Source organism: Haliotis asinina, chromosome 10 (genome assembly GCF_037392515.1).
Source record: "Haliotis asinina isolate JCU_RB_2024 chromosome 10, JCU_Hal_asi_v2, whole genome shotgun sequence".
Classification (NCBI taxonomy): domain Eukaryota; kingdom Metazoa; phylum Mollusca; class Gastropoda; order Lepetellida; family Haliotidae; genus Haliotis; species Haliotis asinina.
In genome coordinates this window covers 11599211-11613877 of record NC_090289.1, presented here as the reverse complement: position 1 = coordinate 11613877, position 14667 = coordinate 11599211, and the positions used below count along the sequence as shown (strand labels likewise).

Sequence of the window (14667 nt, the reverse complement as noted above, 5' to 3'; positions counted from 1 at the left end):
AAGTGTTTGCCAATCTGATCATCTCCACCTCATCGTGACCCCATCAAGTGCCCATCTATTCATTCCTATCACACCCATTGTCTCTCTATCTGGTTATCACAACGTTTCCCTTTGTTTATCAATACATCTCAGCATCAGATCAGTGTCTCTCGTTACCAAACAGTTGTCTATCTATTCACCCTTACCTCACGCACTGTCCATCTCTTCATCTTTACCTAATCCATTGTCTGAGTTTTCATATTTACCGCACTCACCGTCTCTCTGTTCATCTTTACCCAACACATTTTCTATCTACTCATCTTAACCTCAGTTACTGTCTCTCTGCTCATCTTTACCAACCCTATTGTCTATCTGTTCATCTTATCTTCACTCACAGTCATTCAATTCATCTTAACCAACACGTTGTCTATTTTTACCTCACCCACTGTCCCTCTGTTCACCTTTACCTAATCCACTGTCTATTTATTTCTCTTACATTTACTCACTGTCGAACTGTTTATCTTTCCTAAACCCATTGAGAAGATATCCTTCTCGTTCACTGTCTCATTTTCAGTAACTTTCTCGGTCATTGTCTAGATATATGTCAGTATGTGTCTCAGTGTCTTTCTCATTCGTTTACAGTAAAGCTGTTAGTATTTTATTTATTTTCTTTACATTTCGACCACTGGCTGTCTACGTGTTGTTATATTTCTTACCCACTGTCTTTATCTTTACTAATCCATTGTCTATCTATTCATTTTACATTTACTCACTGTCGCTCTGTTCATCTTTCCTAAACTCATTGTCTATTCATCTTAACATCACCCACTGCCTTTCTGTTCATCTTTCTCAAACCCATTGTCTATCTTTTCATCTGTACCTGACTCGCTGTCTCTCTGTTTATCTGTAACCAAACCACTGTCTCTCTATTCATCTTAATCTCACTCACTTTCTCTCTGTAAATGTACAATTCACCCTCTGTGTTCCTGAGTGCATGTATGTTTCTTCCACTGTCTGTCCCTGTGTAAATGTACAATTCACCCTCTGTGTTCCTGAGTGCATGTATATTTCTTCCACTGTCTGTCCCTGTGTAAATGTACAATTCACCCTATGTGTTCCTGAGTGCATGCATATTTCACCAACTGTCTGTCCCTGTGTAAATATACAATTCACCCTCTGTGTTCCTGAGTGCATGTCTCTGTGTAAATGTACAATTCACCCTCCGTGTTCCTGAGTGCATGTATATTTCATTCACTGTCTGTCTCTGTGTAAATGTCATTTCCATCCACTGTCTGTTCTTAAGTGCATGTTCATTTTATCTACTGTGTGTCACTAACGGTCCATTTCAACCATCGTCTGCCCTTGAGTAAGTGTCCATGTCATTCACTCTGTGCCCTAAGCAACTGTCCATTTCATATATTGCCTGTCCAAAAATGTAAAATTCACCCACTGTCTTTCCCCAGGAAATGTCCATTCAACCACTGTCTGTCCCTACGTAAGTGTCCAATCCAGTCATTGTCTGTTTTCTAGAACTTTTGGGACACGCAATGTGTCCATCTTGTGTTATATTTTCGAACACTGTCTCCATATGTACGTGTTAGTATCCCTCTATATCTGCTCACTTCATCATTTTTGCACTCACTGTCTGTCAGTAACTTTTAGTGGGTGTGAAAGTTACTTACAGACAGTGAGTGCAACACCTGATTATTTTCCATGTTTCTTCAAACGCTTTTCACTGCTCTGTGTGTGAAAGTTTGGAAAACAATAAAACACTTGTACTTTCAGGTGAATCATTCTTTTTGTTTGTATCAGTATATGTAAATATGTAATAGGTAGTTTACAAAATGAAAACAATGTTGTGCCTGCATGCTTTTTACACATTGTAATGGAATGAGACATAAACAAACAATGAACTATCTGCCATAGTGGTGTCATTGAATATACCATGGTATATTGTTTGTTTTCTTGTAACACTCATATATGCAAAGAAACCAGGAGCATGGGCCATGCAACTAACACATATCACGCACTGCAGGAAGAACACTGAAAGTAAATAAACTCATCCGCGGCCTTGAAATGAACATCAGCTGAAACTTAAATTTTCACTGACAGATGAATAACAGTTACATAATAAGAAAGTTCCTGATCTGGCCTTCGTGAAGATTGACCAGCTAGGCTTCTGTAATTAAACGCTGATGTGTGTTATCGTAGCTGGTGATAAATATGTGTTTCCTTGAAATTGCTCCCAGAATGATTGGATGAGAAAGGGAAAGAAACGCAAGGAACGGGAATTGTCACCCATGCTCGACACTGAGAGAAAACAGATATCCTCTGTACCATTTTTATGCATGTAATTTTTAATTACTTGTCCTGGGGTACTTGTAGGGGGATACCAAACGTATCATTCAGTTTTCATATGAAGCATTCGTATGACCATATATGGATTACTCACTTCTGCTGGAGAATGTAAGGCACTATACAATTTTCATCCATGTTTTTCCCCCTGGACAACACTTCTAGTATGATGTATGCATAGTATGAAGTTTTTCCATGAGATGGGCGTGACTTGTTTCATGAAACGAATGTCACTTGTTTCATGAGACGAGTGTCACTTCTTTCACGAGGAGTAACACATGTTTCATTAGACGAGTGTCACTTCTTTCACGAGGAGTAACACTTGTTTCATGAGACGAGTGTCACTTCTTTCACGAGGAGTAACACTTGTTTCATTAGATGAGTGTCACATGTTTCATGGGGAGTAACAATTGTTTCATGAGACGAATGCCACTTGTTTCATGAGAGTAACACTTGTTTCGTGAGACGAATGCCACTTGTTTCATGACCCTAATATTGACAGCATCGTCTGATGATCTGAGTCTAAACAGATAAATTACACTCAACCTTTTCGCAAACGAACAACTTATGTCACCTGATCTTCAGAGATCAGCTGCGGCGTATAGACGATGCTAATAGTTTGCTGGTGATTATTGTCAGATAAAGATATATGGAGTACTTTCGTTTTCTGTTCGGGCCTTACTTTCATTATCAAGAATGTGCTCAAGTAATACGTCCACAGATAGGTGAGTGAGTGAGTTTAGTTTTACCCCGCGATGAGCAATATTTCCCCACATTGGAGTATGGATGACGGAGTTACGTGTCGTGGCTGATACATACGATAGTGAGATTGACTCCCGTTTCGTCCTAATGTTTCGACGCGTGTGAGAAGCGGGACATCTCTTGAACGTTCATCACTCCAGGATTTCCATCCACATTAAACAGGCACACCGCCATGTAACGCTAATACTTTTCAACACCGTGTCAAATCAACCTCATTAATTCAGTTCCGCGTATAACACATATAAAACGTCATTTAGAAAGGTAAAAATGCCAGATTTATTATGCAAAATACGACGGAAAAAGGCGCCCTTTGTTTACGTTATTAACTATTAGAAAATAACTGTTATTATTAACCGCATTGCGGTGAATGTGGAAGGATTTAGTACAAAGAAACAGTCACATAACTGTTGAGTTATTATTAACCGCATTGCGGTGAATGTGGAAGGATTTAGTACAAAGAAAGAGTCACATAACTGTTGAGTTATTATTAACCGCATTGCGGTGAATGTGGAAGGATTTAGTACAAAGAAAGAGTCACATAACTGTTGAGTTATTATTAACCGCATTGCGGTGAATGTGGAAGAATTTAGTACAAAGAAACAGTCACATGAAAATTGGATGTTCTTTAAGTTTTTTTTTAAGTGAAATCAATTTCTTCATGAGCTGAGACTATTGTGAACACATTCATTTGTTCGCCTTACCAATTTCTCTCACGAAATCACTTTTATCAAATCATCAAAAACCATTATTGGTTAATGGAAATTAATAAATTAATAACAAACAGCTTGTACCCTCCTCTCAAACAATGTGGATCATCGGGACACAAAGCCTGCCAGTTTAAATGTTCTGTAATTGCCAGATACACTACATGTAGAGGTCAACTGTAAACTAATTACAAAATTGTGAACAGGCTCGACCGGACTGGATGTCAACGAAATCGAGGCTAGAGTTGGCATGAAAAGTAAACCTGGTTCTGAAACGAAAACGGCAGATCCCTGCGAATTGGCGCCGCCCCAGAACCGGGGGGTCATTCGACGTTTTCGGTGTACTCGGAACTTTGACATGGTTTGCCTTTTGTCTTGACTTTACGGTGTGTGAGAAGTTGTGTAGGGAGGGGTTGAACGGTGCGAGGGGATGGGGCATTGAGGTGAACAGGAAGAAAGTTTGGGAAGATGAATGGGGAATATATGATCGGACCCTACGGCGATAGGCAAAATATCATTTTGCTTCTCATGACCTTTTCATGTCCCTTCTGTGATGACAAGATATGGAAGCGTGTCATATCATGAATAAATTTGCATAATTAGAAACGATTTTCAAAGTAAACATTTAACTGCTCACGGGAACAAAATTATGTTGTCAAGTGCTTTTGTGACCTCTCAATCCAGTTGTTGACATAGAGAATCATATGGTCTTTATCTTTTGGTGATAAGATTTCGTTACATGAATTATTCATTTCCGGTTGACATATCCCAGGAAAACGATATATTACGTAGAATAGGCCTAAAGTCAAGAGATGTTTGATTTTCTAGAAACTGTAGTAAAATTCATGAAACGAGAAAAAAAGAAATACTCCGCAATTAATGACCTCTTAGTTAAAAATTAGCATATATACAAATGCCTACCTGCATACGGCGAGTCCTGACACAGACAGACATTACAGCGACTTTATCAACCATTTTTTCTTGAAACAAGTCCTTCACATACGGCTTATAGGAACGTCCGTGAGAAGAGACGCGCCAGGCAGTGTCTTAATAGGTGAGACCGCCCGTCTTTCATTGAGAATACATTATTCCACTCTGCGCCGACGTCAGATGCCAAAAATCTTTTAAAACACAATATATCCTCGTCTGACCTCAATCCAAGAAATCTTGACGGATATTCAATTGTTCAGGGCTCAAAATCCGACCTGGACGTAACCTCTTTTCGCAAATGCAACAGGCTTTGAGAGAAAAACTGCCTATGTTTGGACCAAGCCGGAACAAATCTCATAGCACCGGCTCATCTGTGAGTTCGAAGGGTTGTAGCCAACGATAAAATGACCGAGTTAAACCTTTACAATTCTGTAATATGGCCCTAGACTGATAATTTATCATACGTTCTCCTAAATGCCTGTACGGAGAGACCGGCGTGATACAAACGGACATAAAACACTCACGGGGCCAGGCCGAAATTTATGTCGTTCTCATATGTCAAAATGGGCAAATCGCTTGTGTTATGGGAATCGTTAGAGTCTTGGCTAGCCATCGTAAATTATGACGATCCTCCGAACAACATGTATCGCCCGCGACGAATAACCAAATTGCCAAAATAATTGACATGGCCTTTACGAGCAATGGCTACTTTAAAACCAGCTGGCTTAAAACGAAGCGCATGATAAATAGTCTTGACTGGTTTCGGCGGGACGTTATTTCTCAGTAGTGTACGATTTCCCAAATCGACAAATAATAGGGGGAGGTTTAAATAACCGTAATGCTGTCTAATTGTTTAGGCCAGTAAAGACGCTTTGTTTATGTCAGAGAAGAATGAAGGTCCCCGAAGCCCCATCTATAACTATCTGTCTTTAAGCAGGCATATATGATGAATTAATATAATAAATTGCCCGTTGTCACACAAGGGACGGTAATTACTCTGAGAATGTATTACGCTTTAAACTAGAAGGAAAAGGCATTCTTATTACCTGGCCGGTGGTATTCAGTCGTGCTTTAGTCTCAGCCACAGTCGCTTCGAGGGAAGGGTGAAAGCTACATGTAGTCCGCTGTATATAGACTTCCACGTAAGTCACCTATAGCTTGCCTATGCTCAGCGTGACGTCATCTAACGAATCGGGAATACCTTCTCAGTGACCTGTGGACAGAGGATATATTCAACTTTTACAGAAACACCACCAAGAAGCGAAATATTTAGGACACGATGCTCTAGCAGGATGTTCCATTCTGCAGGGTATCTGCCAAATTTCAAAGTCAAGATTTCGCCGACATCATGTCGACAAGCAGAAGTGTGGAATTTCTCTTAGCGGTCGCCATGTACGTTGGAGAAGGATACAGGAAAAGGAATACCCGTTTCAGCGCACAGCGTGCACATTGGAACCTGCAAGCCAAGATTGTTTCTTTGATATGAATTCCTCAGAAAAACTCTCGGGTCTACAGTTTAAAGAATCTTTTCTGGAAGCCTTCGACACAGTATTTGGTAAATTAGGTGTTTCAGATCTGAAGGAAGCACGATATTATGTGTATTTGCCGACGAGGAGCTCTCTGGCCTCCTGTGGTTTGTTCATTTGATAACCGTGTTTACCGATAAAGCTTCGTGATTGGTAACAGGATTTTTCTTGTCGGAACGAATTGCGGTAATATTAATCTTTTCCACGTAAATTGGAATTTTTTATCCTAAATTAAAACGTGTATCTCTCGTTCCTTGTGTAAGACATACACAACTTTACTCGTGTTTTTGTCACCATCTTGCATGGATTAACATGACAAATCCAAATTCGTTAAATTTTTAGTCATTTTTTATCTCCATTAATATATAATTTCAAATCAAAATATGTTTTTCGTGTTTGATGCTGAAGTTACAACGAATGTCGGTGTGGAAAATTAGTTGGTTATTGTACAAGTTTAGATTGTTGAATATTTTAGCATCGATAAATAACACATTATACGTTCCTTTCTATGGATGTAGGTGATATACTCTTTGAAATCCCGCGTTTATTCGTGCATGCGTGGGAACTAGACTTGTCTTTAGAGAAGTATCACCCATCTGTTCTCAGTATTCAAGTAGGTACACCCTGTATACCATACAACTGTAAAACTAACTACCAGTAGTCTTCAGGTGAGTGTAATGTTTGACATCGCTTACAACTAATTTCAAATGTTATTCTAAAACAGCTTTAATAATCAGCATATTTTAATCACGTATCAAACTATCTTGAAACTTGCAGCAGCACACCTCTACAAATATATATATATATATGTTTCAGTCAGTTTGTGAAAGCAGTCATTGCGTGAACTGGTTAAGAGAATCGGCTATTTTGAGGAAAAACAATCAACATACTTCAATCTTTTCATGAAATGTCATTTCATATATATGTGATAGGCAGGGTTTTATGAGGTATGGCTGCACTGGACTCAGCAAGCACCAAACAAACCGGTGTAAATGCTTCAAAGCCGAGCTGAAGTGCAACAGTCGGTGTCACGACAGTTTTAACAGTTAGCGACTATACGTGATGCTGAAATTGTGATCCGCTTTTGTAGATTATGTTATTAACTGAAAATTCATGAAATGACTGAAATATATTGATTGTTGTTACACGAAATGGCTGGAAATTTTAGTCAGTTCATGAAATGACTGATTTCAGAATCTGACTGTAACATATTTATATAAGACGAGACGTTTATAACGAGAACTGAATTTAGACATTTTATCATGTGTAGGTCTATTTCATTCGGAAACTATATTGATGTTGAAATTCATGTTTCCTTGTGTAAGAATATATAAACTGCCTCATTATATGATATATATATGTTTCGTATAAAGAGACATTTCAGCAACCATATAAAAATGCACGATATAAAAACTATATTAAAATTAGAAATCTTTTGTCATTTTGAAATAAACATGGGTGTATTTTTGGCTGATAGTTTGAACAATTCCCTCAGTTTCAAAAGAGAGCGCACTATAAATATACGCTTGCCGCTTGCTGGGCATGCATCGCGGGGCAGATTTCACGAATAAGCCAGATTCATAGAATACAGACTACAAAATAATCCTGTCAACTATCAAACGCTCTCTGTGTTGCTCGACGGTAACGTGAAAACGACTGGATCTTTCGAATAATAAACGTTTTAAAACCTTACTCTAACTTCACACGAAGCGTGAAGTCGCATTCAACGGTTTTCTATCTCCGCTTAGCAAGAGGCCTGTCGTATATTCAATTGAATCATATTTAGAAGCAAACGGCGGTAGACGACGAAGATGAAAACCAGCCAGAAATTCAAGGCCCACTCATGCAAAGCAAGACTTGTGATTTGTTTGTATCTGGAGCCTGGGATCTCGGAAAACAAATTTAATATAAACATTCATCTGTTTCAACATGCATGTGTGTGTGTATGACTGTCATCTGATAAAATTTGATAAAATGACAGTAATTTATATGATGATAAAGATGATCTGTTTTTCTAAATTTGTAACTTTGTGTATTTTTTTCAGATAGAAAACATAAAATGTATGAAATAGAGTTGTCAAAATTTGTAAAATAAAAAAAATCTCCTAACAAATCTTGTATCACAATAATCCAGGAAATGTAAACGTGTTTAAAAAATGTTTACTCCGATGTTTGTTTTTGTTTCGTTTTCGGTTGCAGATTTCTAATTTTGTTTTGTCCGTTGCGCGTGATACATTATATTTATCAAAATAGATTTGAAAAAGGAGCTTGTATTGTGTGAAGTGATATATCTAACAGTGTAACTCATATTATATTCTAAATTCCTTTTAAGTGACACATCCGAATAGGGGACGGGACAGTATTAATGCTTGTCCGGATTTCACGTGGGGAAGCACAATAGCGAGACGATGCTATGTGACACCGTTCTTACTCCCTGTCAAAAAGTCAACATTTATAGCTGTAAACAAAGAACAGACATACCTAAAATATTTGAGAGACAGATATATATCCAGTCCTGGCATATTCACTTGTCGTGAACACCTTGTATATAGCGTACACACCTAGGTTTCTCTGAAATTAACCGTTTCGTCGGTCATGTTTCTATCTTGTCATAATGGTGAATTGTAAGATAGATTTTCGTTACCTAAACAAGCTTGTAATAGCATTATTGCCATGTACTGTGTCTATGTGGTGTATTTTTTAATTTCCTTTATTGTCATATATGAACATTTTAATAATACTTTTTGCAGAATGTACGGGTTGGTTATATTTAGTTCATGACTTATTTTTAATCGATCTCAAGAGTGTATAAAAATACATTCTCTTCTACAATATAATCATTTTAAAAATATTATTGTCAAGTAATGGAAGCAAATGTTTTGTACATTACGTCATCGCAATCACATGCAACGCTTTCGATTTTACATAGTCCTGTTTCCTATGTAAGTTAATAGTTAATATGCAGCAGCATCTGTTGATGGTCAATTCAACAATTAATGTTATTTCCAAACCTGTTGGAGTCAGCTTTAGGCACGTTTTCCGTCAGCGTTGTTACTGAGATAAAACCTACAAAGGCTTCGGGTCCTGAATATTACAATAAGCATCACTATGGACGTCCGGCAAGCAGCACACTTTCCCACTCAATGCCACCTCAATAACAAATATTCCCCTCGTGGAATGATGAACGAGACTGCACAAAACCTCTTTTGAGGGTGTTATTTGTTTATGGTAAATCATATTAGTTCGATATAAAATATCATTGATTTCTATGCACGTGCTACGAAGATCCAATTTGGCCATAAACCCTGTGCTCCGCGCGTTTGTGAAATCAACAACCTCGTTTCAGATTTAGCAGTTGTTAGTAGGACCTCAAAACTGAATATTCACTAAGTTCTCGAGAGGGTTGTTTATTAGGATCGCTATACAGGTTACTGGATGGACATGTCCCCAGTGACTTTGTTGTATGTTTCAATCTTATTACGATCACTGTGATACTGCAATTGACAACACGAAATCTAATAGTGTCGATTGCTGATTCGTTGACATTCTGTTTATGTTATTATGGGTAATAAGCATGTATAATATAATTCATTATTGAATAATTACATTTTTGTCAGGGATTACTGTTTACAGCAGTTTTCACATTGTCTAGCAGTGTACATACACGGTAGACACATAAAACATCACTGGGATACCATACTGAAATTGACAAGATCACATTTCAAATTATTCTTGAATGTCAGATATACAGGCAATGAATATTTATTATGTTTCAATTTAAACTATATTAAGTAACATTATAGTCGGGTGAATTCATTCGTAAGCCCTTTTTCATAGAGGTTAGGTTGATTTAAATCAGCATTGTAGTAACTAGTCGACAGTGTAATTGGTAAAGGATATTTTTCCATTGTGATATTTCCCTCCGTTTCCCACATGATCTGATACTCCCGTCCAGATTGTATTTACTGGGTAATGCACAGACTTTCATAATCATATTAACACGTGCCTATGTTCCCATTGAATTAAATTCAATATAAGGTCAATGCAAAACTGATACCTTTCCTAACCAGTTCATCCATAGAAGTGCGAAAGTATACATTATAAAACATATTGAGGACGTGTATTTGTGTTCTTTTGTTACATGAAATTAATAATTGATTTTTCGCTTCAATTTAAAAGGTTTTGCTAAAGTTGTATTACAAATATTACTATAGTTAAAAAAATGAATGATTTTAATTATAATTCATTCGATCCGTTATCATGAATCATATCTCACTGAGGGAGAATGAAAGTGTAAATGAAATCCACGCTAAACAACTGATTTCGACGGCGATACTTCTCATAAAAAACGAGTTCAAATTTGCAACAATTTTCAAAATATTCACATTAAAATATTCAGCGAGTAGTTTGAAAGGTGTATTCACAGCGTCGGGGTAAACCTCACACCTGCCAGTGGTAATAAAGGTGTTCTCGAAAGCGCTATTCACAGTCTCCGCCTCGGGTTTTTTTATTCAGCCTGCGTTTTGAGACTATGTCGATTTCCTTCTCTCAGCCCCATTTAGCCCTGTACCCTCCTCATCGTACGGGGTCTCGATTTTTTCGCTGTTTGATAGGGGATCATAACCCTATGACCTAAGACTGATAAATCTTACATGCATATAATATGGGAGGGGCCCTATTCATTCGCAATCAAAGGACTTCCACAGATTAAGGATTTAGAAGGTGTAAATTTCAAACTAAACTGAGAGTCGGCGGTGTGTTACAGTACGGCCGAGACTTCATACACAATAGTCCAAGGTGACTTCGACGGTTTCGGAGAGGAGGCGCTGCCTTCAACACTACCCCCTATCATTTGTACCTGCGCAAACACTGCGCGTCAAGTCTTGCCGTTCAAAAGCTATTCGTCTTTCACATAAAATTAGTGTCATGGTCAATAGTCGGTTGTTAAATAGAACCCCTTGCCTGACTCCACCAACAACGGAGGCAGTATGCCCGGTTTAAATACCCCTTACGCTACGCACATTTAATGATCCAGGCTTACGAAGGAATACACCGTAATTTTTGGCGTATATACTACGCATGTGCGTTTCTTAAAGGGCCGGTCCGTTGCGAGTGAGTTTAATATTATACTGATTCAGCGTCAAACGACGAATGAACAATTACTCCGGATGAAATTTAGTTATACGGTTCTCGCCTTTCGTATCCTTCGTTGCAATTAACGGTCTATTCTGTTCCCAGATTCGAACAGCTATTTTTTATCTCTAGTAATTCATCACGTTTTCGTAACTATGCCAGCTGTTTTGTTCTCGCTCGTAATTATTCAAAAATCCCCAATTTTCCTTTTTAAAACGCGTCATGGCAGCGAAATCAAATAAAATTACTTTCTCTTCCGTCACAGCGAACTAATTCGCTTTAAACACTGTTCGCATCGCATCTCCAGAAATACAAAGTTGTCGAATTCTGCGGCCGAGCTGCAATTTGAAACAAAATTTCGAAGTTGGGAACAAAAGCGCAAAATGTGTCATCACATACGTCTATTTTAGGGACCATGAGAGTTGATTCGCACGAAAGAAAAAATACAATTTCTAGTGAATTTCATCTGGAATCTAAATGTTGTGAAAAACGTCTCCCAATGTGAGTCAGCGATGTTGAATTATTGGATTCTCGGTTTCGGCGCGATTTCTTTTGTTTAGGTGTGAACTGTTAAGTCCTGATTCAATCATATGCATCGGCTACATTGTTTCAATGGGTGCCTTCCATACCCATTCTGGCATTCATGAACATTGATTGCTGAGAAGGATGTTCTGGAAATCATGCTAATTGTGTTACGGTAGATAATGCAAAAAATAACGAAACCCAAAATACTTGTAGCTTTATGGTACAACGTTTCAAAAAGGTGATGATGATGATGATGGTGGTGGTGGTGGTGCTGCTGCTGCTGCTGATGGTGGTGGTGGTGCTGCTGCTGCTAATGATGATGATGATGATGATGATGATGGAGAGGGTGAAAATACCAATGTTATATTGCCTATATGGTGTACTACTGTATTCCAGAATGACTGTCAGCCAAGCAAAGTGTCATATCGGATCAGCACAGACTCGGATATTTCTAGGATAGGATTCCAGAACAACTAGCTCATATTCAAAGTTTTGAAAGAACCAACAACTCATGAAGGTGAAGGCCGATAGCCTGAAAAGTGAAACAGAAGGCTTTCTGAGCGATGCCCAGAAACCTACCTCAAAATCAATAATGTGTGATTTTGTGAATATATGAAGGTTATGCGGGGATTTTAAGGAGGCTGTCCCAGTCGTTGTCATTTGATTCCAGCTTTGGCGCAAGCACAATAGTTACTTCAAGCGTAATATCACCCAATTTATTCCATCGCGTACGATCCCTAACTACCAATATATTATGATTTTCAGAACTCTCAGGTTTTACGAAATCAGTGTGATGCTGACATATGTTTGAACCAAACTATATATTTCTGGCCATAGATCAGAACCCTTATTGGTTCTACACTTCAATACGAACACGAAACATTTAACTGAATCTGAATACGCGATGGTTAGTTTGAAAGTCACCCGAGGGAATTACCGAATTAACAATAAAGAATTGATCTTTTTTATATAAAAAATGCAGTCTGGCATGCGGTGTTATACTTCATTACTCAAATCTAAATCCACAGATTTATTATATTCCGGGCACAATTTTCTTTGTTAGTATTTTATCCCGGTTCCGATATTCTTATGCTAACATCACATGAGGCATGACGAATTATTTTATTTGTGGAATATATAATACTACAATGAAGCTTATTTGAAATCGACTAATGTTATCTGCAATATGCCAATATCTCCATACACCCGGGTGAACTGTGAAGTTAGGTGTCATGTCAATATCATAGCCCAAGAATCGACCTGATAGTGGTGGATTTCTCTGGGGAAATGGCTTAAGTCTCTTGTTCCTCGTCTAGTAAATGAACCAGAAAAGATATTGGCTCCTAATCCTCAGTAAATGTGGTCCGAAATAGGAGCCTACTCAAGCTCCACTCGCAGAAGGGTTGGAAACAAAACGGTTAGGCCAGCGTGTCGAAATTGCAATTGATGGGAGCAAGGGGCCTGGCTAGCAGGGTTGTCAATTTCATTGAAACGTCTGTTTAGATTGTAAAGATTATGAAAAGGGTAGGCTTAGCAAATCACCTAAGACAAATACGGCGAAATAATATGAAACGCAGAGCAACCTAATTGATCACTTGGTACCTAAACAAAACAGAGGCAATGATTAATGGTTGTGAGTACTCCTTGCACTGACCACAGATCATATTGCTCTGGTTTCTTCTTGCCAATCAGACCACAAAAATACGCAGAGGTTCTGTTGACACTAGGGGTCGAGTCTGTGTTAAACAACTTCAATATCCCCTTCTAACAAACGTGCAGGCTCGATCGCTGCTTTAAGCAAATCGAGTGACGTCAGCCATAATTTATCATTGTCTTGAAGAGTGGGGTGAAAAATGAATCGAAAATAGGAAAATAATAAGCAAATATTTGTAGAAATGTTAAAAAATCGTATTTCCAGGGCATCGTGTCTCGGAGTTTTGTGGTAATTCTTTTGTAATAAATCATTCGAAATATGTCCCCCGATTTATCATGCTTCGCCATGAGGTTGCAAGTGGACAAGGTTCGCGTGGTCGTAGTTAGAATCCATTTAGTGTCTGTATGAAATTTCGCTATTTGTTACGGAGATTTAGTCTTATTTTAAAATCATTTTCATATCCTGTAAAATTTCCATTAGAACATCGTTCATAAATTCACGAGAAAGATGTCGTACACATAACATTGTATGTACTTTTGCAATCAAAGCTATCGATAAACGTGTTTATGATTCACCTAAGGATAAACAGTTGGATTATCTGTTGCTGACGATATACCCTTGGTTAGATCGGACAGGGGAAAAGCGGATTATGTGTTAATATAATCAGATACACAATGAGACGTATTACAACAGCTTTCACAAGAATTTTTTTTTTTTTTTTAAAAAAAACCAACTTTTCAAGACAAGTGGTCAAAAGTAACGATTTCAACAAAACTAATCAATACTGCAACAATAATCGGAATTTAAAACAATAACAATCGATTTCAACAAAAATAATAATTGGGACAATGACTGAACAAACAACTGTAAGATTCGACAAACATAAACATAAACGGCATAAACAAGCAAAGCAATAACCGAAATGAATAACTTCAAACCTATAAATATTAAATAATATAAAATTATTTGACAGAAATCATTATTTATGAATAAATGCGATGAAACCATTTCCATAATCATTACAAATCACCACCTAAAGATACCACTCTGCGATTGATACTACATGCCTAACACCTGTAGTGAGTCAATATCTAGTAAT

The 14667-nt window shown here is 37.9% G+C and overlaps 1 protein-coding gene across 2 annotated transcripts in view; it reads right to left on the bottom strand.

The window, feature by feature from the left end:
* Window positions 1-14667, bottom strand: part of LOC137298937 (homeobox protein HOX3-like) — a 118126-nt gene that overhangs the window by 38236 nt on the left and 65223 nt on the right. For both annotated transcript variants that reach the window (XM_067831323.1, XM_067831322.1), the window contains exon 2: window positions 5777-5943. The gene's annotated coding sequence lies outside the window, so the exon portion shown is untranslated. The remainder of the gene's footprint in view (window positions 1-5776; window positions 5944-14667) is intronic.